Genomic DNA, 27464 nt, shown 5'->3' on the forward strand with positions numbered 1-27464 from the left:
TTGAGGAGAGTAATGTGTGAATTAAAGCTTCCTCCAATACTCGCACAGTTTGAAGTCCTTGCTATTTGGGAACTTATTGCAAGACAGAAATCAACAGCTAAATTTGAGAATAGAATGCTGAAAGTAATTTAGACATTAGCTGGATCTAGATGGGATGAAGAACAAAAAATGTGGAGAGCAGAGATGGTGTGAGAATGTTTCTAGCTATTACAGAAGAAGGTGGTGGTGGTACAAAACCTAAGTCTCATAAGAAACAGACAGTAAAGGCAGAGCAGACAGCAGAAGATGAGGGTAAAAAGACAGCTACATATGAGAATGATTCGAAAGATGAGTTCATAAATTAGCTTCTGATGAATTGTCCCCTACCGTATCATTCAGTTGAGGCAGTAACGAGTAGTAAAGCAGTACAGAATATCCTGAATGTGCCAACTGCTCCAATTGCACCGATCCTGATTCAGATGGTTCCAGGTACACCTGCGAATTCAGTGACAGGGGTGCCTGTGGTTTATCCACCCATTCCAATTGTTAATAGAGCACAGTCCATTTCAAGTCCATTTGTAAATCCAGCAGTACCAAGCCTAGTTATGAATCAAGTAAAGCCTAGTCCTAATGTGAATCAAACAGTGCAGAAACCTAATATGACTACCCCTGTGCAGAATTTTAATCAGAATCAGCCTGTACCTATGTTTACGCCAGTGCATACAATGTCAAAAGTGACCCCTAATCAAATGGGGCAGGCTTCCAGTACTGTTTTAACAGGTCAAAGTTCTGGAATGACAATTCCACAGTCAGACAAATTTGATGTGCATTAGAGTTCCCGTGACTATTGGTCCAGTTGTTCCCTTGTATACTCCCGGCAACCCTGGAAGTAATGCCCATTCAATTAATGTTTCAGAAGTTCCTTGAAACACCAGCTGCATCTGGTTATCACCAATTGGTATGCAGAGATCAGTGCATTCACTTAATTCAGAGATGGAGAGATCAGTTTCTTTTGGTCCACCTTTGACCGTTACATGAATTACAGAACCTAACGAGATATTAAATCAGGCAAGACCAGTTCTTGATGTGCGCTTTCCTCAGGAAACCCCACTTCCTTACATGCCCACACCAGATTGGATTATGAGTGTACATTTCAGTACCCTGCTAGGTGTTCCCACTGGAAATAACATCTGTTTGCAAGGTCTATCAGCACAACAGTTAACAGATTGGTTAAACAATCTGAGCCCGCAAGGTGCAAAAGGTGCAACACATGGTAACATTTGATCAGAAGAGACACCGGAGAGAGACAGGACAGTGAATGGGCTCAGATTTAAATTAGAATTAAACAAATTAATTTTGGGAATGCTAGAAATAAAGCAATTGGAAACATACACCGAAGATGAATCGTGATTTATGTGTAAAGATGTTACCCAACGTGCAAGACAGATTTATGACAAGTTAGCAGAATTAGCAAAGAAGTACGAAGTGGACATAAGAAAATCAGAACCCTTAAAGAGAATTTACAGATTAGAGGACAGTACCAAAGATATTCCTAACATGAGATCTACGGGAATGAGAATGCACAATAAAGAATTAATTAAGTACATTCAACAATGTGGAGCATTAGAGAAATGTGAAGGCAGATGGGCAAAGAAAAGAGATCAGAAGAAAGCAAAGCAGAATTAGTCTCCGGCTGGAGCAAATCAAGCTGAAGACAATGTAAAAATGATGCCTATTAGAGAAATACCAGGTGGAGGCTATGTGCATGTACCCTAGAGTAGGAGTGATATACTGCCATTCACAGGTGAATCCCCGAGATTGAGAGAGAAGTCAGTGGAGTGGCACAAGCAGACAGAAAGACTTTTGAAAGTTTCAAAATGCCTATGGAAAGATGTTAATACATTGTTTGACATTGTGGTTCCAGTTGACTTGTGGACTGAGTACAAAAGAAGTGTTGATTGGTCTGAGCGTGAACCTCTGAGAAATCCCATAACAGGCGAGCAGTCTGAAGTGGAGATGAAAAAGTATTACAAGGTAATTGAATTCCTGAAGATATTGATTGGCAGAAAACTGACAGGACAGCACAGGAAACCAAGGAGTCTATCATGCTTATTATGAGAAATTGCTGCAAGCTTTCAAACAGCATAGTGGTACAGAGAACATGGAGCCGAAAGATATGGGTCACTTTGTGTTTAGATATGTGAAAGGATTGAAGCCAGACATTAGTGCAATGATTCAGCAGCATTAGATTTCTTGGCAGAACAAATCCATTGATGAGATCCTGCAGTATTCATGATACTGTTGCAGTAAAATTGAATTGAAGCAGAAAAAGGTGAGGAAAAGTTGATGGTGATGCAATTGAAGGCTTCCCATAGAGGAAGTCAGAGCCCACTGATGATGGTGAATACAAGTGGAATGCAAGTTGTGTAACAACAGATTACCAGTGTGATTCAGCCTAGAGGTAGAGGACGTGGTGTTCAGGTAGATCAGAGTAGAAATTTGGTCAATGTTCTGTCATTGAAGAAAACAAGTCCATGTCATGCTTGCGGACATTTTAGTAATTGGTGGAGGGAATATCCCTCTAACAACATGAATAATTTGGTACAGATGCTGTAGTTGCTCAGAGTCAAGGTAATAGCCAGTTTCAAATTCAGAGAGTCCAAAGACCCTGAATTCTGAATGTACAAGTGTCCCTGGTACAACAGATGCAGATACTACAAGCCCTGATGACCCAGCAGCAGGTGATTGTTCCTCAGCAAAATATGAATCAGATGGCAAATCAGAATCAATTAGCAAATGCAGACGTGAACCAGATAACTTCACAGTTTCCCTTAATTGATTTGTGTGATGAGGAATTCCTAGAATCATTTCACAGTGTTAGTTCCAATGATGAGGATTGCATATTAGCCGCATCCTTAGAGGTAGATCAATGCGGCCCCTATGTAAATGGCAACGTTATGGGACATGAAGTGTCATTCTTGGTTGACACTGGGGCTACACGGTCCACTGTCAGAACCGCAGAGGTGCCCGACTTGCCCCATCAGAAAGGAGTATTCAGGTTGTAGGAGTAGCAAATACGCAATTGACAAATCCTGTTACGGAACATGTTCCAGTAAAGGTAGGTTAATTTGAAGATTAGCACCAATTTGTGGTTTGCAATTCAAGTCCAGTTAATCTGTCAGGATGTGACCTGTGGTGTAAGCTAAATTGTAACTTTAGCTGCACATCAAAAGGAACAGAAATACAAACACATGAGGAAGAAGATGTCCCTTGTAAAATTATAGAACAGTACCCACTTGTCTCGCTGTATCCAGTGAGGACATTAAATAATTTGCCAGAAGAATTGCAGGAGACAGTTCTTCCTGAGGTTCAAGCTTTTCACGAAAGGATATAGTTCTCATAAAAGGAGTAGAGCCAGTCAAAATAACAGTGAAGCCAAATGCAGTGTATCCAAGGATACCCTCTTACAACATGACAACTGAGATGGTTGCAGAAATAACAGCCTTGATTGAGAGTCTGATTGAGTAATGTGTTCTGAAGGAAATTTCGGGAAGCCCTTGTAATTTCCCTATTCTGAAATTGTGGAAGCCCAATGGAAACTACTGCAAGGTTCATGATTTGAGAATAGAGAACCAAATTGTCGTTCCATGTTCTCCTCTGGTACCTAATCTAGCAGTGATTTCATTTCAGATCCCAGATGAAGCAGAGTAGTTTACTGTCATTGATTTGTACCAAGTCTTCTTCCCTATTCCTTTGCATGAGGAAAGCCAATTCTTCTTTGCCTGTAAATTCGGTAGTCATATTTTAACATGGTGCCGACCTCCTCAGGGTTATACGGAATTGCCATCAATCTTTAATCAGATTTTGAAAAAGAACTTGGAGTCCATTCATCATCATCAAACAAATTTCATTTGGTCATTATTAAACCATCAAAGCATAAAATCCCTTTAAATGCCCTATCATTCAGCCTCAGTACAGTATATTGATGACCTTTTGGTTGCCTCAAATACTCATGAAGCCTGCAGAAGAGATACCATAGCGTTCATTTAGGAGAAAATGGACATAAAGGTTACCTGTCAAAATTGCAATACTGTAAAAAGGAAGTCTGATTCTGAGGTCACCATAGAAAGAAAGGTGCAAGGAAGGTGTCCCAAGAGAGAATTTCAGCAATCATGCAGATGAATACCCCAGTTACTCAGAGGGAAGTCAGAATGTTTCTGGGAATGGTAAGCTACTGCTGCCAATGGATTCCAAAGTGTTCCCTTCTGTCCAAGCCCTTACAGAGGTTGACAAACAAGGATGTGTCTGATCTGGTACCATTTGACAACAAATGCATGTGTGACTTCACTGTGCTGAAAGGAAGCTTGTGCTGAGCCCCAGCTCTGGGCATGCCTGATTACAACAAATGCTCTTCTTTGTTTTGCTGTGAGAGGGATGAATGTGCTCTCTCTGTTTTTACACAGTATCATGGAAATGTGAACAAGTCTGGGACATCTTTTTCAGCCCCCACTTGATCCTGTAGCTGCAGTTGTCTAAGAGCCATAGCAGCCCTGAGCATCAGTGTCAAATAATGCAAAAGCATTGTTATGGGCCACCCACTGAACATTTTTATCCCCCATTCAGTGGAGATTTTGATAACCCATACAAAGACCCAGTATCTCACCAATGTGTGTCTGACCTGTCATGAACAGATCATTTTAGGATCTTATAATGTCAGTATCAAGAGATGCAAAGCTCCTGAACATGGCTACTCTTTTGCCAGATCCTTTTGAAAATGATGGTAACCATGAGGGTGAGGTTGAGCATGACTGTCTTGATGTGACTGAAATGTGCACCAAACCAAGACCAGAAATTCAAGATGTCCCCTTGGACGAAAATGGTTTTGTCATTTTTGTTGATGGCTTCTGTTTACAAGATTCTGATGGTGCCCTGAGTTATGCGGTTTGCACAGTCTTTCTGCCCAAGTAGCCAAATTGGTTGATCTTACCGGAGCATGCTGTGTTTCTGGACAGCTCCAAGTGACCATATTCACTGATAACCAATATTGGTTTGGTGTTGTTCATGACTACGGACAGTTGTGGTCCCAGACAGGGTTCGTGATCTTTTTGGATCACGTATCCGAAACGGTGACAAAGTTATTAATTGCTGAAAGCATTACTGCTACCTGTGAAAATTGCAGTTGTAAAATGTGCAGCTCACCAGAAATCAAGTGATTACATCTCCTTGGGAAACACTTAATGCAATGCAAAACACTTCCTTTAATGAGGAATGTAGCTATGTAAATGACGATGAGCTAAGTCAAAATTTCTTTATGACAGCCATTAATACTTGAAAAGAAGTCAAAAGATTGCAGGATGAAGTGACAGAAGAAGAGAAGCTGGACTGGATTAGAGCAGGCTGTGTACAGAGGAATGAGGATGATGTTTGGGTGTCAAGTAAGGGTAAAGCAGTGTTCCCAAATAGCTTACTTTACCCGATGGCAAGGTACTACCATGGACAAGCTGAAATTGGTAGAGATGCAATGATTAGAACATTCAGACAAACATGGCACAACCCCAGATTTAGATTGGTTGCAGAAGCAGTGTGTCACAGATGTGTAATGTGTCAGCAGATGGATGTAGGGAGACACACAGTTGTTACACTGAGTCATGTAGGCAGATCAGAAGGACTGTTCAACTGAATGCTTTGATTTAATTGCCAGTGAGCAATGGGCTAAGGTCCCATTTTGGTGGTGGTGTGTGTGTTCTCCCATTGGGTAGAGGCTTACCCGACTCGAAGAAATGATAGCCGCACAGCTGCAAAACTGCTATTGAGGGAGTTGATATCTCAATTTGATTTTCCGACTTCTCTGGAGACCTTGGAACTGATTTCAACAGTGCGTTCCTTCAATTATTGTGTGCAGCATTATAAGCTGAGCAAAGATTGCATTGCAGTTGCAGACCAGTCACTTCAGGACTGGTAGAACAGAAAAAAATTGAATGCTAAGGTCTTGACTGGCAAATGTGTGTGCATCTAAAACACTGAAATGGCCAGATGCATTCTTCTTGTCCTGATGAGTATGCACCACACACCTGACAGAAAGACTGGCTGGTTGCCACATTAGATCATGATGGGGCGAGCGTTCAATTGCCAGCAGTGCCTGTAAATGCTCTTGTGAGCATTACAGATGACTTGGTTCTGGATTATTCCAAAGGACTAGCTGGTTAGTTCATTGTCTTGCCAGGACGGAGAAACAACTGCACAACTGCAACAAGAACTTTGTCATGACCCCACTTCTGGTACCTGGGTGTTAGTGAAAAAGCATGTAAGAAAGACAAGCTTGGAGCCGTGTTGAAAAGGCTCCCATCAGGTTATTCTAGCGACAACAATAGCTGGGAAGTGTGCTGGTCTCCCAAACTGGATTCATGTGAGCCACATACACAAAATTCCAAGTCCTCTTGATGAAACAGCGCCTGTTCCTGAAGGGTCAGTTATAGTGAGAGAAAGGGTCCAGTTTAGCCAAGCTGTGGGGACTGGACAAGTGGCTAACATAGAGCATGCACAGTCTGGTGAAAATCTGAGCGCATCAACAGCAGTTGAATGAACAGAAGGGTCGAGACCATCACATGACTCCTGCCAATTCAAATCACACTGAAATCCCAGTTGTGCCAGAGAAAAGAGTTGTTACCGGAGATCAGTGGCCCGAGAAAAGCCCAGAGCCAGTGAAAAAAGGGCCTCCTACTATAGCTGAAGTAACTGAAGAATCAGATCAAAGGGACAGTGAAACTGAGGGTTGTGGGACAAGGAGGTCAAAGAGGAAAAGAGTGCCAAGTCGAAGATAATCCTGAATTGATTTATTTCACAACTGATTACTGGGAGAAGGAGTTTGTTGCCTTATGTGTTAACAATTTGTCTCCAGCTGAACATTTCGGAGCTTGAAATGACTGTGGAACTGAACTTTGAAATATCATTTCTGCTTGATGAACAGAGACATTATTTGCTGGAGGTGCTAATCAGTTATTATCAGCTGGTCTATTATTAGATACATTTGACTTTTAGAAGGAGCTTTTGAATTTTTAGGTTTAAGATCTTTTTTTATTGAGTTTAAGAAGAAACAGAGGAACAATACAACATCTCCCACTTACATCCTTTGTCCGGTGGGGAACACAGTTGAAGGAAATGGGAAGCGGGGAATGGATAGAGGAGGGAGGGATGGGTAGAGACACCTTCATTTGCTATTGTCTAAATACAACACGCAGTGGTTAAGCTGAAGCATACACAGGGCAAGTAGGGTGCCCCCCAACTGGAGTAACATTAGTTGCTTTCAACTAAGATGAGCCTACATCTGGGGTAGTTAGTCGGAGAATGAATAAGTATAAGGGGCATGTTAGTTCCCTGAATTTGACTGACATATACAGGATACATGCACCCCCGGTTTTGTTAAAAACGGTCATGATCCAGTCACAGTTGCTGTCAATTTTTCCAACCCCATTGTTGTCCATAGTTTATGCAGTCATTCAGTGTGCGTGGGAATGACGTCTGAACCCCATGGAGAAAGTAGTAGTTGTTTAGCTGCACCTAGAGCGAATGTGATTACACAACCCTTAGGTGCACGAAGCGGGTATGTTTGTGGGATTGGAAGACCTAGTAACACAAAACTAGGAAACCTTGGTATGTTAGTGTCATATATTTCATCTACCGCTTGGAGAATGGTTTGCCAGAAGGAGGCAATTTTTGGACAGTGCCACAAAATGTGCGTGAGTGTGCCTTCCTGTCCACATTGGCGCCAACATTTGCTGTTTGAGTTACACTCCACCTGGCAATCCTCGTAGGTGTATAGTACCACTAGTGGGATATTTTTAAAAAACATTCCTTTGGTGTTCGTGGCATGCGCGGTGACCCGAGATCAGTGCAGGACAGCACGCAACTCCTTGTCTGTAAATGGACGATCGCACTCCGTATCCCATCTACGCCTTGCTGATGTTTTAGACAGTACAGAAGGAACAGGTAAAAATGCATAAATATTGGACAGAAGTCACCTATGCGACTCAAGGGTTAGTAACCATCATTCAAATCACATGAGGGGCCTGTTCGCAAGTCGGCGGGTTGCAGGGGAGGTTACCCAGTGGTAGACCGGAAGTTGGGGCCGGAAGATCATATCCCTCTTGAAGTTGGTCAAAGTCCATGACTCCTACTGCATCAAAGATATTGCCAGTTCTTTTACAATTAGATTCCTGCCAGGCAGCAAATAATGGTTTGCTCTGTGCTGGTGGAAAATCTGGGTTTCCGATAAATGGTGTCTGCGGGGAAACTGGTGTGGACAGCCCTTTTCTAACCTGCATCTTGCCCCATGATCAAAGCGTAGCATGCAGAATAGGGGAGATGTATACCCCTGGCAGTCAATGTTTCCTTGGAAGTCATGGTATTTTCCAGCTATGTACAATGGCCACAGCTTGGTCAATGAAACACCAATGCTTCTCTGTGTGTGGTTCTGTCCATTCAACCATATCCCGCACTGAGCTGCCTTGGTAATAGCTTAACAAATGTGGGACTCCCATCCCTCCCTTGGTCTGTGGCAAGTATTACTGGGTCTTCGCCATTCTAGCAGTTCTGTTGTCCCAGTTGTAGTCCAAAATGTGTGTTTGTCCAGCAAGTTAGGGGGCGGCTGCAGAGGCAGAGTCTGCATAATGTAAAGCACATTAGGCAGGAGTGTCACCTTAACCGCAGCCAGACTACACTTTTGAATTTTTATAAATAAGAGAGACTCTTGATGAACTTTTTAATTTTAGTTTTTGAAAAGACTGTTTTTTTATTTGCTTTGCTCAAACAAAGAAAATCCTGAAAGCGACAGTGAAATATTTGGAAGTCGCTTTTGCATTTTTGATTTTTAATTAGAAATATATTGTGGTCTGAGTCTAGACGAGCCATGAATTCTGATCCAAGTAAGAGGAGTAAAAGTAAGTATGTGTGTGTGTAGGTTTAGCACAAGTATGTGCAATTGTGATTATTGGATTGAGTTTGCCTGTTTAGTGCCTTAAAGTTAGAAAATTCACTCACAGATCAAAGTTCTCTATATGAGGTTGACAGACTTTTACACACAGATAGTTCTAAGGGAGATTTGATATCAAATGTGTATTACAAATTATTATATGAATTCATTGAAACCATGAAAGTCCAGGTTTGTTACATTTTCACAAAAGTCCTTTCATCAGTACATGAAGGAATCACTTATCGCAGCTTGTCACTCAAATATCAAATTTCTTGTAGACTGTTACTAACTCTATTGTATGAGCAGGAGTATTACCAATACTTCTGCTCAAACTATGATCTAGTGTTTTCTTTTGAGCCTATCATGAAACACCTGAGTAGAATTGCTTTAGCGGAAACAATTGACATTGTGGGAAGATTCTTTGAGCCTACCTTGACCTTTGGAACAGCATATGTACGTGGTTACCACTGCACCAGCAGAACTCGCATTTGTTTATTTTTTTAAAGATTGGCTCAATTTTATTTGCCCTTGTACCCTTTGTCTCACCTCACAACCTCACCTTGTCTTCGCCGCATTCTGCCGGTGCCCGTGTTCAGAGGCAGCCGGCAGCATCCATTTTAACATTTGTTTTAGCTTGGACCCGGCCGCCATTTTTACTCGACCAGTCCTTTTTTCCGCCCTCCATTTTGGTCAGCAGTCTAGCTGCTGTTAGGGATTAAGCACCCATTTCCGGATGCACTATACAAACGGAGCCCCACGCCGGTCGCATTAGGTACATGGTTACCACTGCACCAGCAGAACTCGCATTTTATTTTATTTTTTAAGATTGGCTCAATTTTATTTGCCCTTGTGCCCTTTGTCCCACCTCACAACCTCACCTAGTGTTCGCCGCATTCTGCCGGTGCCCGTGTTCAGAGGCAGCCGGCAGCATTAATTTTAACATTTATTTTAGCTTGAACCCGGCCATCATTTTTACTCGGCCGGTCCTTTTTTCCACCCTCCATTTTGGTCAGCAGTATAGCTGCTGTTAGGGATTAAGCATCCATTTCCGGATGCACTATATAAACGGAGCCCCACGCCGGCCGCATTAGGTACGTGGTTACCACTGCACCAGCAGAACTCGCACTTATTTATTTTTCTAAAGATTGGCTCAATTTTATTTGCCCTTGTGCCCTTTGTCCCACCTCACAACCTCACCTTGTCTTCGCCACATTCTGCCGGTGCCCAAGTTCAGAGGCAGCCGGCAGCATTCATTTTAACATTTATTTTAGCTTGAACCCGGCCACCATTTTTACTCGGTCGGTCCTTTTTTCCACCCTCCATTTTGGTCAGCAGTCTAGCTGCTGTTAGGGATTAAGCATCCATTTCCGGATGCACTATATAAACGGAGCTCCACGCCGGCCGCATTAGGTACGTGGTCACCACTGCACCAGCAGAACTCGCACTTATTTCTTTTTCTAAAGATTGGCTAAATTTTATTTGCCCTTGTGCCCTTTGTCCCACCTCACAACCTCACCTTGTCTTCGCCGCATTCTGCCGGTGCCCAAGTTCAGAGGCAGCCGGCAGCATCCATTTTAACATTTGTCTTAGCTCGGACCCGACTGCCATTTTTATTGGACCGGTCCTTTTTTCGCCCTCCATTTTGGTCAGCAGTCTAGCTGCTGTTGGGGATTAAGCATCCATTTCCGGATGCACTATATAAACGGAGCCCCACGCCGGCAGCGCAGCGGACGCGCCTAAGGCAAGCCCGTCTGCACCCATCCACGCCCAGAAGAGCCCAGAGGCCAGTTACTTTGCTGGGCAGACCCCCGAAAGGTTAGTTTATTCACGCCAACAGCTATTGGCTTTTAATAAATTCCCTTTGGGCGTATCTCACTCGATCTATACCCCTGAATCCGTAAATTGGTCATGCCACAACTGCCTCTGGACTCCCTTGCACGACCTGCCATCTCCCTCTACTAACAACACTAAAAATGTAGGTAGTCTCTTTTTAGTTAATTGTCGGTCCTTGCCCGCTCACAGTCTTCATATTTTTTCTTTATTAGAAGATCACTGTCCAGATGCATTATTCTTGACAGAAACTTGGCTTAATGAAGACTCCTCCCCTGAAATTTTAAAGGCCATACCTCAGGACTACTCAATCATTCGGCTGGATAGACCTCAGGCCAGAAGTGGAGGTATCGCCGTAATTTATAAAAAATGCATTAAATGCTCTACTACCCCCTTAGACATCCCTGGATGCGAAAGTTTGCTCTTCTCTTTACATCTTAGTAGCACATTCACCCTTGCGGGAATACTCGTCTATCGTCCTCCTGGCTCCTGTGGGAATTTTTTATGGGCCCTGCCAGATTTTGTAGCGGGCATTTCTTGTAAAACCCTCAATTTTACAATACTCGGGGATTTTAATATTTAGGTCGATAAGATACACTGTCCCTCGGCCAAATCGCTCCTCTCTAATTTGGCGGCATTAGATTTAGACCAGCACACCACCGGACCCACCCATAGCAAAGGCCATACTATTGATCTCATCTTTAGTAATTTTTCAAACCTCTTCCTCCACACTCCTATGCCTCTTATCTGGACAGACCACTATTTACTTTCATTTTCACCAATCTGTTGAGTTTCTCCCTTTCACCAACCTCCTATAAAAATAACTTCTCGTCAATGGTCAAAACTGGATTCTAAAAGAATCTTTTTCTAACCACAATGAACCCAACTCTGATCATGTAGAATGCTTTAACAAATGGATCTCCTCTTCTTTGGATACCCTCTTGCCCATTAAGATGATTGTGAAAAGGCCCAAACACAAGCCCAAACCTTGGTTTACATCTCAGCTGCTGGAACTAAAAAAAGAGTGCAAGAAACTAGAAAGAAGCTGGAGGAAAGACTACTGCATTACCTCAAAGAAAGTATACAGGGCATCTATTGGAACTTACCATGACGGTATTATATCAGCTCAATCTCTATTCTATGGTACTTTAATAGAACAATCGGCTAATTCACAGAAAGAGATTTTCCATATTTTTAAAGAACTCACCCATATATCCCCAGATGACCCACCTACTGAGGCTTCCATCGAACATAGTAACAATTTGGCGGTCTTTTTTCAGGAAAAGATTACTGATATTTATTCTTCCTTTCCGGCCATATCTGGCCATGAACCCGGTAGGGTCCAGTTTGTTAACACTCAGCCTTCTCCAGTCTCACTTGGAACCTTTCAAACCCTGACAGAGTCGCTGGTCACGAACTATCTCCACAACATAAAATCTGGATCTCCTCTTGATCCCGCTCTTCCCACTGCTCTTACGCGGGCTGTCAACATAATCTCCCCTCCTTAACAAACCCTCTCAACCATCTTTTAACCTCAGGATCTTTACCTCAATCTCTCAAACATGCCGTGGTCAAACCTCTTTTGAAAAAAACTAAACTTGACCCCACTCTGCTTAGCAAGAACAGGCCCATCGCCCTTCTTCCTATTCTGGCTAAGATCATGGAAAAGCATGTCAACAATCAGTTGACATGTTTTCTTGAGGATCACAAACTTCTAGACCCTACCCAAATGAGTTTCAGACCCCAACACAACACCGAATCAGCTCTATTAGCCGTTACGGAAAATGTGTGCAAACTGATAGACCGCAGTGGGCCCGCAGCCATCATCTTGCTAGATCTCAGTGCCGCCTTTGACACTGTAGATCATAATATTCTCCTGCAAAGACCTTCCACCATAGGAATAGAAGGCACTGCATTGGCCTGGTTTTTCTCATTCCTGAAAGGTAGAACCTTCCAAGTTCCCGATCGTTCATTTTTTTCTAAAATACTTCCCCTCACATGTGGTGTTCCTCAGGGCTCTTCACTGAGTCCCACTCTCTTTAATATCTATCTTTCCACCCTAGCCAAAGTTGTAGAACCCCTTGGCCTATCGGAGGTCACATACGCCGACGATACGCAATTAGTGGTCTCACTCTCCAATGCCAAGGATCCCTCCCTTACAACCTCTCCCTTTGCCCGGCTGATGTAGCCAGATGGATGACTGAGTCCAAACCCAAACTTAATGATGGGAAGTCAGAAGTAATGATTGTGGGCAATAGTGCTCCCTCTAACTTCCCTTTACGACTTCCAGAAGTTTTTAATAAACTTCCACCCCCAAAAGACCATATCTAGAGCTTGGGTTTTTGGCTAGACTAGCGCCTTACGATGGAACAGCATTCTAAAAAGATCTCTTCTTCTTGCATTCGCCTTCTAAGAGTCTTAAGGAAAATGTTCCATCTTTTACCTCCTCTAGCCAGAAGAATTCTCATTCATGCCCTGATACTCTCACGATTGGACTATGGTAATTCTCTTTTTCTTGGCTCCCCTGGCTATGTAATACGGAAATTGCACGTTATACAAAATGCGGCTGCAAGACTACTTATGAACATACCCAGACACCATTCAGCTAAACCGGCCTTAGTCTCCCTTCACTGGCTACCTATAAAACATTGGATATGTTTCAAGGCCCTATGCATGCCACACAGAGCCCTTCATAACAAAGGCCCTAAATTCCTCAGACAATGCATTTCATCCCATGTTCCTACAAGGACTCTGAGATCCTCTCTGCCCAGCTAGTACATCCCCCTCGATTTAAGAGATGCTCATGGGGAGGCAACTCCTTCTTAGTTAAGGCTGCTCACCTTTGGAACTCCCTACCTCTAGAACTCCGACAAGAGCCGTCAGAACTTCCATTCTGGAAAAAATTTAAGACCTTTTTATTCTCATCATAGTTTTTTTTCTTGTGTTTTCTGCTACAGAGTGCCACCTTCCTTTTAGCGCTGGGAGGCCTTCAGGTAGCCATGCGCTTTATACATTTTTAAAACTAAACTAAACTATATGTCCATAGGATTAATTTGACCTCTATACTTAGCTCAGTAGAAAAAGAGTTCATTGGACAAGTTTATGATAGAAGGGAGTAATTTTGCAAAATTGGGAAAACTATGCAACACATTCAGGGGCATATTTATACTCAGTTTGCGCCAAATTAGCGTAATTTTTTTACGCTAATTCAGCACAAACCTAACTCCATATTTATACTTTGGCGCTAGACACGTCTAGCATTAAAGTTATGGAGTTATTGTCATTTTCTGCATGTGGAAACCTATCTTGCGTCAATGAGATGCAAGGTAGGCGTTCCCAATCAGAAAACAACTCTATGGCCCTTGCACCATATTTATTCCCCAGTGCTAAAATCATGCCTGGGGAGATGGGGGCTTTTCATAATGGTGCTAAGCTTGCTTAGCGCCATTATTTAACGCCTGGGTATGGGCAGGTGTTAGGGGACCTGTGGGCCTTTTTCCATGGTGAGATACCATGGAAAGAGCCCACAGGTGCCCTTCCCTGGCCCCAGGGACACACCTACCCACCCCCATCCACACCAGGAAGACACCTAATGATGGGGGACCCCATCCCATGTCAGTAGAGGTAAGTAGAGGTGAGTATGTTTTAATTTTCTTTAAGTGCCATAGGGGGGCCTAACTTGGGCCCCTCTACATGTCAGGGGGCCCAATGGCCATGGCTCCTGTCTTTACTTAGACAGGAGTCATGTCCATGGGGGTTGTGCGCCGAAATATGGCGCTAATCAGGTTAGAGTCATTTTCTTAAGTCTAACCTGACTAGCGCCATTCTTTGACGCTCAACCTCATGTTTTCCCTACGCCTCCCCCACCTGGTTAGCGTCAACTATTTTGACACTAACCGGGCCTTACCGCCGGCTAACGTCATACCATAACTATGACTCCCGGCCGGCATCTTGGGATGGCGCTAGCCGGCAGCATACTTTTTGACGCTAAACTGCGTTAGCGCAGTTTAGCATCAAAAAGTATAAATCAGGGCCTCAGTGTCTGAGAGTCAAGGATTCCTAGCTTTAGATTGTCAATGTATAGGAAAATTATGTGCTCATAGACCAAAGACAGATACACATTTTGTAGGTACTAGTGAATGTAGACATGTTTTTGTTTTAAAAATCCATGGACCTTTATGTTAAGTGGACAGGATCCTGCAATACCAGGTGGTTGTAAGAAAGCTTATGACAAGATGCCGAAAGGCTGGTATGGAACATGTTACCTGGGAGTAGTTTTTCTGAAATTGTATTGTGGGGACAACATTGGTGATCCAGTCTGGGATGAGAAATCAAACTCTAGAGTTAAAAGAAGAGCAAGTGCCTGAGAGATAGTGGGAGATATATTTGGTACCATAATTGCCTCAGTGGGAGTAATCTTCAGTGATCTCAAGATTAGGAAGTTATCAACAATAGTAAATAAACTGTCTACTGACACTACAGGAGCTACGTTATTAATGGACATGGAGATGGTTGCTGTGAGATCAATGGTTTTGCAAAATTGTCTTGTGTTAGACATCTTACTCGCAAAGGTTGGCGAAGTCTCTAAAAAGTTACATGCGTAACATTGTTGCACTTACATAACTGACAAAGGTAAAAAGATAAGAAGGTACATTGCAAACATGACTGGCTTGAAGACAGACCTGAAAAGTCTGACAGCCACCAGTGCCTGGGAAGCTATTGGAAGTGTTTTTTCAGCTACTGGAAATAGTTTGGAAACATGGGTTTTCATGCACAAAATCAATCTCCCCCGCAGCGAAGCCATCCTTGCATCATGAGGCAAAGGGTGACTGTGTTGGCGCGCAGCAGCAAAATTAGCGCCAGCACAGAGGGTAAGACACAGGTGCTCCGTATTCAATTAAATACGGCGCATCCCTGCATTTTGAAAATGACGCTGTCAAATGTGGTGCTGCGTTGCGCTCTGTCACTTTCTATCAAATCAGGGCCTACATTGCTTTGGTCATGCATGCTTGTCTGTATGCAGACCTCGAATTCACGCCTTATTTGCAAACGAATTCCATTATAATCCTGCTTACAAAATAAAATTGATAGTTTCATCAATTTTTATTGTTTGTTCTTTTTCAGTGAGATGTAACCTTTTGTACATCGCGTGCCGTGTTTTGGACCCAGAGGCTTGTTGGTAATACTCCAACTCCTATAATACACCAGGGAATGAGGAGCAAGAGTCCTGCATTATGCAAATATTACGTGAATGACGTTGTCTTCAAATAAAGCCAATGTATGTGATGTTGAAAAGTATTGCAGTGTCAAATAGACTTGTTTAGTGATTGTTTTAAGCTCCATCGCCCTGCTATGCGTGCCTTGCTGCGTGTATCATTTTTAACGGCTGAATATTTACTTTCATTGTGGAGGAAGGAATTACAGTGTTGTTCTGAATATGTTAAGTCATAATTGCAACGCATCTGAATTTTAGGACCATTGCCATGAGATACACCATCTTATCTGAATCTAAACGAAGGATGGGTTACTTTCTTTTTTCTTGATGGGCCAGATCCAGCATACCTGTAGTAGGGAAATGGTACCAAATGATTAACATTAAACTAACTTCAAAGGGTGAAACTGTGAGTCAAAATATATACTAAAACATCATACTGAAACTAACTTTCAAGCCTACTGTGTAACAAATAATATCAGACATGAGTGCTTTTGGTGTACACACGTTATAAGAAATTCACACCATCAAGACTTCAGGGCCTTCCATTAAATATTAAATAGAAACAGCCTTGTTTATACATACCAAAGGCGCCAGCTCTCTATGAGAATAGTAAGACCGTACTCTTTCATGCAGTGTTTCTTCCACAACCCTACTTTGAAACCCTAGAAAACTAATGTCCAATAAATAGAACATTTTAAAAGCAGAAACGTAATTTGAACAAGGCGCTGCTTTTTTTGTTTCAGCATGTAACAATAAGGCTGAAAGCAAAAATACATTTAGTGTGAATGATTGGCTATGTTTAGCACAATTTACTCAACCGATGCTAGGGTGAGCATGCTCTTCACATAACGTCAGGCATAATGCTATTTGCAAATGCCTCACGCCTTTGTAGGACAGTTGAGTGAAACCAAACAGTACTCCACAACTCTGTCCTCCAAAAAACTGTGCTCGGGATTGTTTTGTCACAATGGTGTCCAAGAGAGATGCAGGTATTCCCACTTAGCAAACAAAACAAGAAATGGTCATGCTCAAACTAATTTTTCAATCAAATGTATTTCATAAAATAAAATTGGGACCATCCATCCACAGTAGCACCAGCATTTCACATTTTCCTACATTTATTAAGGTAATTGGTACAAAAAAACGTAAGCCAAACACTCACACATTGAAAAAGTATTGTGGTGTGAGCAGGAAGTGGCAGCACTTGCCTGGTCACCAGTTTGGCTCATATCCAGTACTCCTGCTGAACCCACCACCTCTGAGCAGCTTAATGTCAACAATGGTGTGGAAAAGTGAGTTGGACCCAATGGAAGTTCTCATGCACTCAAACACCAAGATGGCAGCTGCTCGTAATAAACTTATGTTGAACATGATTTGAGTAGGGTCTGGTGTAGGACTGTACTGCTTAGGGAGCAACAAGAGCAGGTGCACTCATACTGCAAAATACTGCAGAGAGAGACTTGACGGAAGGATTTTTTGAAAGCAAGTATGATGTGACTTAATGAATCTCAGAATTATTCTTCATTATGATAATGTGACAATACAAAAACATAAGTAGAAAAGAAACACGTCTTGACACAGGAAACCTTTCATCTTCTGTAACAGCTGACAACATAATTGAAGATAAAACAGTGGAGAGCTTAACAAAGGTTACAAAACTAATGTAGCATGATGCAATTGCCATTAATACAAATAAGTGTGAAACTTGGTTGCCCAACTGCATAAACCTCAACTTCAAGGGGGTATTAACTTCGTATCTCTGAGCAGAAAACAATCCTTCTTGCACATTTCTTTCCTTACTGCCCATCATGGTTGAAGACCACCTCCGAAATGTTATGCAGGGGACATTTGTCTACTACCAGCCCCTCGTTCCTGGCTCCTAAGTCTACACATTGACATACTTCACAACTGACTACTTGGTTACTACTATTAGGGCAAACTCTTTATTGGCTTCTACAGGAGTAATTATTTCCAGTTTACACAATCTCTCAATTTCACTATTGATGGCCTCATGCATCACTACAGGTAATTTCATCCTTGACGTGACTGGACTCAAACCTTTGTTCAGTCTAATTTTGTAAACCTTTTACTAAAGGAATCCACACTCTTCTTTAAACACTTCAGGAGACAATTTTCCACATCAATATACACATCATTACTCATCTGAACTTGAATCTGAGTATTGACATTGGAGTCTAGGAAAACACTTGACCCTCTCTCTCTGATGTGGGCATTCTATAACATCATCTCCTTTCAGTGAAACATAAATCTTCCCAACAGTAAGTTTGTTTCTAAACTCTAATGTACCTCTAAAATAATCTTTCATCTTAATCTCCTGTCCATTGAAAATTATGGCTTGATGCCTGTGTACCCTAATTATTTGACCATCCTAACAAAAAGCTGAAGGTCTTATCAGACGTGATACTAAGCCTTGAATAAGAGTCACACATCATGTCTAACCTTTTTACATTTAGCATCAGAAAGTCAGTAACATTTCCTCCAATGGAACCAATAACTTTAAGTCATCTGCAAGAAGAGTCTATATTAATATTTCCTACATCATTTGCTTCTTAAAGACAAGCCCATACCTTCCAATTCACTGTCAGCTTCTAGACTTAGCATTGACTACCACACTGGAAATGTTAAGTGTGAGATATCAAACAGTGCACTCTATCCCCTGCCCTCCATAAATTCACTCCCATCTGAATCCTTCATGTTTCACAGAGATCTACTCATGGCATGTTATTGGAGCTACAAGTACCAGACAAGAACTTTGGAACTGATATTGTCAATTTTTAAATGTTTCCTTTGGACCACATCATATACAGTTTTGTTATGGTGCAAAATATGCAGTTAACGACGTCTATTTCTTAAATAAAGAAATGTATCCCTAGACTCTCAGGTAATGTATGGGTCCTATTTCATAGGAACTTCTATGGGATGAACACCATGCATATCATGAAAAATACCACTAATGGAACTAATTAGGTGGTATAGGAAATCCACTGTTTCTGTGTGGTCTCCCCACATTCTTTACCTTATGCTGGACCCTATAGTTTTGTTGGTTTTAGAACGCTGTGCACTTTAGCCCTGCTAACCACTAGTAAGTGCCTGTGCATGGTTGAATTGGCATATTCTTATCTGGTATAGTTAACTTACCTATAAGTACCTAATGTATGGTAATAAAATGTACCCAGAGCCTGCATGTTTAATGTCACTAACAGACTGCAGTACCTATTATGTGATCTACTATTGCAGCAGTGTAAAACATGGATTAGCCCTACCATTGTAGCGTGAATGTTGCAGTTTAAACACAGCAATTCAACCTGTCAAACTAAACCCTTTGACTGGTCAAAACCTCCCTTTTAAGCAATAATAATGTCACCCCCATGTAAGCCTTTTCACGCATAAAGCAGGGTGTGTGGTATTTAAAAGTAGGACATGTACAAATTGAATGTTAACAGATCCTTACACTGACTAGCACCCAAAATGTATCTTTATTCTGGCAGCCCTAGCTACCCTATGTAAAATAAGAGAAAACATTAAAATCATAATACTGTATCTTGGGAATGGAACTAGCTAGTAACATAAATAAACAACTATTCACAATAGGTTTTAAAAATAATGAAGTTAGATTTTTAATAAATAGTAAGGGACACTAACTTTTAGAAGATTGCCTTTTCCCTGCCTGGAGGGTCTGGAGGCTAAATTTGCATTTGTTCGCCCACTTCTGCCAGCCAGTAATTAGCATTTGAAGAGGAGTGAAAACTGCTCCCGGAGCAGAGAACAAAGACCTGGGTGTGGAGAGGTGGTGATGTTCTTTTGGCAGGATGACCAGTGGAGTTGGGCCCAGAAACTAAACTAGCTTCAAAAAGGCCTCCCCTGTCACAGGCAAACCGTAGCTGACACTTGGTCAAGGCCCTTCCTTGGAACCCCTGACCCTCCTCAGCCAAGCAGGCTCCAATCACTGTGGGTCTCTTTTTGACATTAGAGTGCCAACCCTGCTAGAGTGTCAAATCCTACTTGACAGGTTTCCTGGTGTGTATACATAACACCTGGGGTGCAATTTAAAGGACAGGAAACTGGATGCCAAAACAATTCTTGTGTATCTACTATCTGGTTGATAGAAATCCCTTCTTTGTTCTACTCTACCAGACATCTTGCTATGGGTTTATTGTGTGTGCAGTGACTGCCTGAAACTGGAGTTTAGTGTTAAATGTGGGGGGACAGAAGGAGTACCATAGTATACACCCTAAACACACACACAGAGCCCTCACAGCCAAGGTTTGGTGTGACCAAAGGCTTATACCATTTTGAAAATGTCCAAGGTGGGTAGGGTTGGCACCAAATATTTGTACCCCCTTAGTTAGGGTGTGCATAGGAGTCATTCCCATTCACTAGCTTGTTCTAAGCATAAATATGGAATCTCCAGGCACCCACCTCAGAAAAATCCTGGAAGGTCAGAAGAAGACTGAACCTGCAGGCTGCACCTTGGGAAGAGCCCTGAAAGGACTGGTCCTGCTCTCTCTCTTGTACCCAAGACAAGGAAGTGGGCTCCAAGGGTCATGAGGTTGACCTCCTGTTCAAGGTACAGGTATGCAACAAACTATAAGAAGCCTTTCCAGCAACTGTCCAGCTGACCAGTGGCAACTGGACCTGGATTGGTCCCTGCTGTTGGCTTTTGATGGACATCCTGTGAGTGCCTCGCCATAGCTCCTGGGGAGTGTTAACGTACTCCAGTGGTGCATTGGGAATTTAAGAAATAAAGTCAGAAGGTTATATTTTTGACTAAGATGAACCTGGTTGTTGTATCTGATCTGCACTCCAGCTCAGTCAGCATTTAATAGTACCTAGGTCAGCATCTACAGTGACCAGTGGCTACCATTGGCACTACTCCTACTACAAAACATACAAATTTATATCTCACGTTGCCCTTATTGGAGTTCTGCCATTTTGGTGTAATTTTATTTATTACATTTTACTCTAGTTGTCTCATTCAGTTTGGAATTTGTATTGTTTTGTATTTCAAATCTATTACTTTTTTGGTACTTAATAAATACTTTACACGTTGCCCTAAGTTAAGCCTGTCTGCTCTGTGCCATAGCTACCAGAGGGTTGAACTCAGGTTAATTTATTGACTTTTAGGGTTTACCCTAACTAGGGTTGTGAATATTCCTCGAGGTGAGTAGTCACTTGCCCCAGTTAATCATCTAATTTCTTACAGGGGTGGTTTCAGAAAATCTGATCACTTTGATGGCGCATCCTTTGTAAATCAAATAGCATATATTTGTGTCAATCTATTTAATTATATGGTGAATCGACTGACTTCATTTAAAACTGATGCAATGTAACTGTACACAGTAGTTTAGTGAAATTATCTACTACATTCCTCAATTGTGGCAGAAAGATAGCAGTATAAATGAATCTTTTTGCAAATAGTAATATGGTAACAGTGTGTTTTTTACTTAGGAACATAAGCCTTTGATCATGTGGTCTTGACATTGAAGGTATTTTTAAGTTCAAAGTCTAACCTACTTCTCCACAATGTACCAGAATATACCACAAATCACCAGAATGTGAAGCATTAATGGTACATTGAAAACATTACCAGGAGACTGGAGGGAAGGATGGTTTATGATCAGCAAGCCCCATTAGGGCGCACCTGTGTGACATAAGATATATGTAGGGATGTGGTATTTGTATAGTGTAAACCTAGCCAAAAACACAGGGGAGCACTGTATGAGGTCACCAGCAAGCAGAAAGTCTACATTATACTATAAAGTATACCGCACAGTATACTGATGTATTGTGCTGATTGTTCCTACGTTCTGAATTTGTATGGAGTTATGACTGTTTTTAAGGACATTCCTTCTTTGAATGGCATAAATACTGTCTGCCCTTGATTACTTATTTCAAAAGAAAGCCTCAGATTGCTCAACCCTTCTTTACCATTTTTTCCATTTTTAAATCTCAATCGATAGTTAATTTCGAAGGCCCTATGTTCTGTGGCATGTGGTGCGACAGCAGTGTCCTCTTCACCGTTTTGCAACCACACAACTCATGTGATTATTGCAATCACCACACCTTTAATATATAAGTAATTCAAAACATCTCTGTATTGAGTATGTATCATAATTTCATGTTCATAAACCACTATCCCATTGTTCAGCAGAGAATCACACGCCCATCTGTGTAAACACGCTATGATTCAGGAATACTCTGCATACTATCTCCTATCTCTCACAAGGGGCAATGGGACATATTTACAAGTAGCTTGCACTGCTGTTGTGTCCATTTTTTTGATGCATTGGCGGTGCATTCTCTGCTCCATGTTTCCCCATATTTACAAAACAATGCATTGGGTCCAATGCGTAATTTTTTTATGGGATGAGTCAAAAAATACCTGTGCTGGAACCGACTGTGCCATGCATTTTATAATGTATGCAGGGTAGGCGTTCCTTTGTAAAAGCTCACTTATGACTGACGCAGTTTTCCAAAGTGTGACGCGTCTTTGAGATGCGTCACTTTTAGCCTGGAATGCATCAAAATTCCTACACCTCCTTAACCCAGGCATAGGAAATGATGCAGTGGCTTTTCAATAGTAATCTAAGCAGCTGAAGTCACTTTCCACACTGGAATATGTCTGTATTTCACCCCCCCCCACTAGTTGCAGGGCCCCTTGACCAACCTAGGACCATGGCACCTAGGATTTCATCATCCACTGCACCAAGGCAATGTGACATTGTGTACTTTTTTTTTAAGGGACAGGCCAGAATTGTCACTTCTCCATGGATTGAGGGGTCCCCAAGTCCAGGCCTGCATACTGAAAAGACAACAGTAATTACGCACATAAGGTAGGTAATACATGTATTGCCACTTTACATTCCAACATATACTTTGATTCACTTACATTACACTGTCACTCACTAGGCCACACATAATCAGGTCTCTACATACAGGTCTCTACATACACATAAGTACATTATGCCCACTGGAATGTGACACATAGCCATACTACATACCTCTTACATCCTGGACCAATGTAAAAGTGTAGAAGGTGCCATTCCACTATTTTAAAGAGTTTTACACTGGTCCCCACACATTAAGCTCCTTGCTTCAATCTGAACTGACCTCAGATTTTTGAGGCAATGCTGAAGTTGCATCACTTCGGACACCAACTTCAGCAAACCTTCACTTTTTGAGATAATGGGTTGTGGCATCCTTCTCTCGGATGTGTCAGTATTTCTGATGCATCCTGTGACCCTGCGCCATGGTACATCATACTGTAAATACAATGAATCATTGTGTCGTAAGCTTTCTTTCCGCATCGCAAGTATTTTTGACGCATCGCTGCCCCAACGCAGCGATGCATCAGTTCTTGTAAATGAGGCCCAACATTTACTAAATTCTCATGCAACAATGCTGTGCCATGTTACATGAGAAGAAGAGAGCAAGAGAGTGGCATATCTATGTAGACATGGCTCTCTTGTCCTCTCTCCCTAGCTCTGAAGTTTGCTTTGAAGCACCATGTACACACCTTTGCGCACCAGTGCAAGTGTGTGTGAGTCTATCGTAGGTTTTGCACTGGAAGTGTTTGCTCCAGTACACAATCCTATTCCTAGACAATTTTCTAAACGTTTACTACTTTGTATGTGTGCTCTACAGTGCACCATACAGGCAATGTAGGAAAAGAAATGAGAACTGTAAACATGTCTCCTTTTAACATCTTCTTAGAAGTGTCATTCATTGTTGATGCAAAGCCCTGTTCCAAATTTTTGGTAGATAGTGCTTTAGGTCAAAAAGCATTGGTTGTTGCATGGGAGTGCCAATACAACCCCCCCCCCTTGATGCTAAGTAATACAAAGTAGTGCTTTGTGCTACTTTGCCTTACTTTTAGGCAATTTCCAGAATGTAAATAACAAAAGAAACATTTTGTGCTGGTTTGCTTCACTTTTGTGATGCAAACAAAGTGCAAAATGTTGGTTAATCCAGCCCTAGTTGTGTTACTGAAGCTCCACATATGGGTAACCATTATCATAAATGAAACTAGATATATGACAACAGTAGACCATGGTGCCCAGCAGCATAACCTCCAAGCAAAAAACTACCCAGAAATAGCAGCATGTGATACTTTGCTCTCATTCCCATAAATACTCTAAACTGTGGTCCAAATCTTGTGATGTGAACATATTTTAAATACATTAAAGGTCATGTATGGCCAATCAATTCTTATAAAAGGCAGTCTGAGCACACAATCCTCAAAATTATTTACTCTTATTCATTCATTAACCTGTTAACTAAGTTACTAAGTTACATTTTAGTCTGTGTCATATGAGTTGTGCAGTCATCAGACTTGACAACACACGTAGATACAACATGACAATATGATATTGGCTTCCTTCACACAGCCACCTGGTAAGAACCTAATTTCACAAGGTGGATAAAAAGGTGGACTAGAACCCCCTGAATAGAGTGGGTTTACAGGTCGTGTTTGGAGTCCCTACACAGCCGATGTCCATTATTGGGTCTAAAACATCCCAGGTCATTGCCATCCGACTGACAAGCTTTTGTGTTTCTTGGGGGTGGGAGGAAGAAGTGCCTGAGCATACGCTTCCAAGGCCTCACCTCTCTCTCACACAGTGAAACAAGCATTGGCAAAGCCAATAGGCCTCACCTGTGAAAAAGCAATTGGCTTTGCCAATGTGTTTTAGCCATGTTGTACACAGGTTTGGCTGTTTTTTAGCATGGCACAGAGGTAGTGTTGTGCAGTGACATAGAATGTTGTGAAGTGGCACAGAGTGTTGTGGAGTGACGAAGAGTAAAGTGGAGTAGAGTAGAGTGAAGTAGAGTATTGTGTCGTGGAGTGGTGTAGAGTGTCGTGAAGTGGAGTGTCATGGAGTGGCATGTAGTTGGGTAAAGTGGAGTGACATAGAGAGGAGTGGCATAGTGTGGCATGGAGTGTCGTGGAGGGAGTAGAGTGGGGTTGAGTGGAAGGGCATAGAGTGGAGGGACATAGAGTATTTACAGTGAAGTGGCATAGAGTTTTGTAGAGTTGAGTAGAGTGTCATAGAGTGGCTTAAAGTGTCATTGAGTACAGTGACGTACGATGGAGTACAGTGTCGCTGACTAGAGTGGAGTGGCATAGAGTGAAGTTAAGTTCCGTGAAGTGGCGTTGAAGATGTTGCATTCAGTGGAGTAGAGTGTCATGATGTAGAGGGAGTAGATTGTCGTAGAGTGGTGTGGCATAAAGTGGAGTAGAGTGCCATAGAATGGAGCTACTTGGAGTGTTGTGGAGGGAGCAGAGGGGAGTAGAGTGGAGTGGCATAAAGTGGAGGGATGTAGAGTGGATTAGAGTGTCCTGGAGTGGCATAGAGTGTCATAGAGAAGAGTGGCATAGAGTAGAGTAAAGTGGCATTGACTTGCATAGAAGTTGCATAGATTAGAGCTTGTAGAGTAGAGAGGCATAGAGTGGAGTAGAGTGGAGTAGAGTGTTGTAGAGTGGAGTAGCATAGAGTGGGTGGAGTGCAATAGCATGGAGTGTCATAGAGTGGATTGTTGTAAAGTGAAATGTTGTGGAGCAAAGCGTTGTAGAGTGAAATGTCATAGATTGAAGTAGAGTGTGTTAGAATGGAATGTTGTAGAGTGGAGTGCCATACAGTGGAGTAGAGTGTTGTAGAGTTGGGTGGTGTAGAGTGGAGTAGAGTGTCGTAGAGTGAATTGCCATTGAGTGTTAGAGTGGACAGGCATAAAGTAGTGTAGGGTGGCTTAGTGATGTAGAGTGGAGTAGTGTGTCATACATTAAAGTGAAGTGATGTGAAGAGGCATGGATGACGTTTTGTAGAATGTTGGAGAGTGAAGTAGAATGTTTTAGATTGCACACAGGGTGGAGTACAGTATGGGAGGATGAAAGAGCAGTGGATGTTAGAAATTGGATCTCTAGTTGACAGAGGTTTGCACTCTATCCAAGTAGCAACCACAATCCCAGTCAGGGCAAATAAGATACACACTAAAAGTGTACCTGTGCTCATCCTCTAATAGCTTGGCACAGAGCAGTCAGGCTAATTAAAGAAACTATGAGTTAAGTATTTGTGCACACACACACTGACACAGTGAAAACACCACAAAAGGACTCCATATCAGTTTAGAAAAATAGCCAAAATTTATCTGACCACAACGACAAAAATACAACACTTACAAGTCAAGTTATGAATTTTCAAAGATTACATCAAAATGCAGTGTTTAGAAGTGAATACCACCCACCCGAGGCTATTTGGTCGCACTGGACCTGGGCAAATCCCACAGTTTAGTCCAACCATTATAGAGCACAGGCCAGGCACAGGAGTCACGCAAACCCACTGACAGTACCTTGGTTGCGTTGATGCTCGGTGATGATGCGTTGATCCAAAGAGGAGATGCATTGCGCTTGCAGGAGATGCATTATTTCCTGATCAGGCAACTTTGTTGATGCATCAATGTCCAGAAGTGATGTGTGCCGGTTCCGATGCACCAGTGCTGCGTCAGCCAAGCTGTGGGTGCATTGTACGTCGGGGTCATTGCGTCGCACTGTTGGTGAGCGTTAGCTGTGGCTTTGGTGCAGGCAGCAGCAAGATGGGGTTTCTGCAGCGAGGTGCATCAGTTCCAAGTGACAAGCCGGTGTTGATGAGTCATTTCTTGTGTTGCAGCACCACACTCACATCCAAGGGCCCAGGACTGCATTTGGCACCACTTGGCAGAGCAGGACTCACAGCAGAGGGTGCTCATAGTAAGATGCTGCTTAAGTCTTTGATATCCCTGAGACTTCAGAAACAGGAGGCAAACTCAGACAGTCCCTTAGGGAAACTTTAAATTGCAGGATGTAGAGAGTTAAGTCCAGTCCTCTAACTCCCAGACAAGAAACAATAGGCAGCAGACCAACACAGCAGAGGAAAGAGCAACATGGCAATTTCTCCTGACAGCATAGCAGTCCTTCTTCCCGGTAGAATGTCCTCAGTCCAAAAGTGTCCTGAGTATATGGTGTCATGGGTCCAGTACTTTTACCCAAAAAGGCCTTTGGTGTAAGGATGACTTCAAAAGAATTCTCTGAAGTGTACAAGATTCCCTTTCAACCCAGTTCTGGTTCCAGACTACCAGTAGGGAATAATCAGCCCTTTGTGTGAGGGCAGGACACAGCCTATTCAGATGTAACTGTGAACTGCCTTCCCCTCTCCCTGCCCAGGATGACTATCAGTATGTAGATGAATGCAGATGTATCTCCTGTCACACCCAGACGTGTATTTGGGGCAGGCTAAGGCTGAAGTAAGAAAATGACAACTTTCTAAAAGAGGCATTTTTAGACCTGCAATTTAAAAACCACCTTCACCAAAAGATGTATTTTTTATTTGTGAGTCTATATTTCTATATTTTCCTAATTGGAAATTATACTTAAAAAAGTTTGAAGGCAACCCCAATGCTAGCCTATGGGATAGTCCTTGC

The 27464-nt window shown here is 42.3% G+C and overlaps 1 long non-coding RNA gene across 2 annotated transcripts in view; it reads left to right on the top strand.

Annotated features, from left to right (window-relative positions):
• The window catches only part of LOC138294193 (uncharacterized), a 40877-nt gene extending 24802 nt beyond the window's left edge, over positions 1 to 16075 (top strand). For both annotated transcript variants that reach the window (XR_011203256.1, XR_011203257.1), the window contains one exon: positions 15902 to 16075. This is a non-coding gene — a long non-coding RNA (uncharacterized lncRNA). The remainder of the gene's footprint in view (positions 1 to 15901) is intronic.
• Positions 16076 to 27464: the final 11389 nt, after the last annotated feature.

The sequence above is a fragment of the Pleurodeles waltl genome, chromosome 4_2, assembly GCF_031143425.1.
Source record: "Pleurodeles waltl isolate 20211129_DDA chromosome 4_2, aPleWal1.hap1.20221129, whole genome shotgun sequence".
Taxonomy (NCBI): Eukaryota; Metazoa; Chordata; class Amphibia; order Caudata; family Salamandridae; genus Pleurodeles; species Pleurodeles waltl.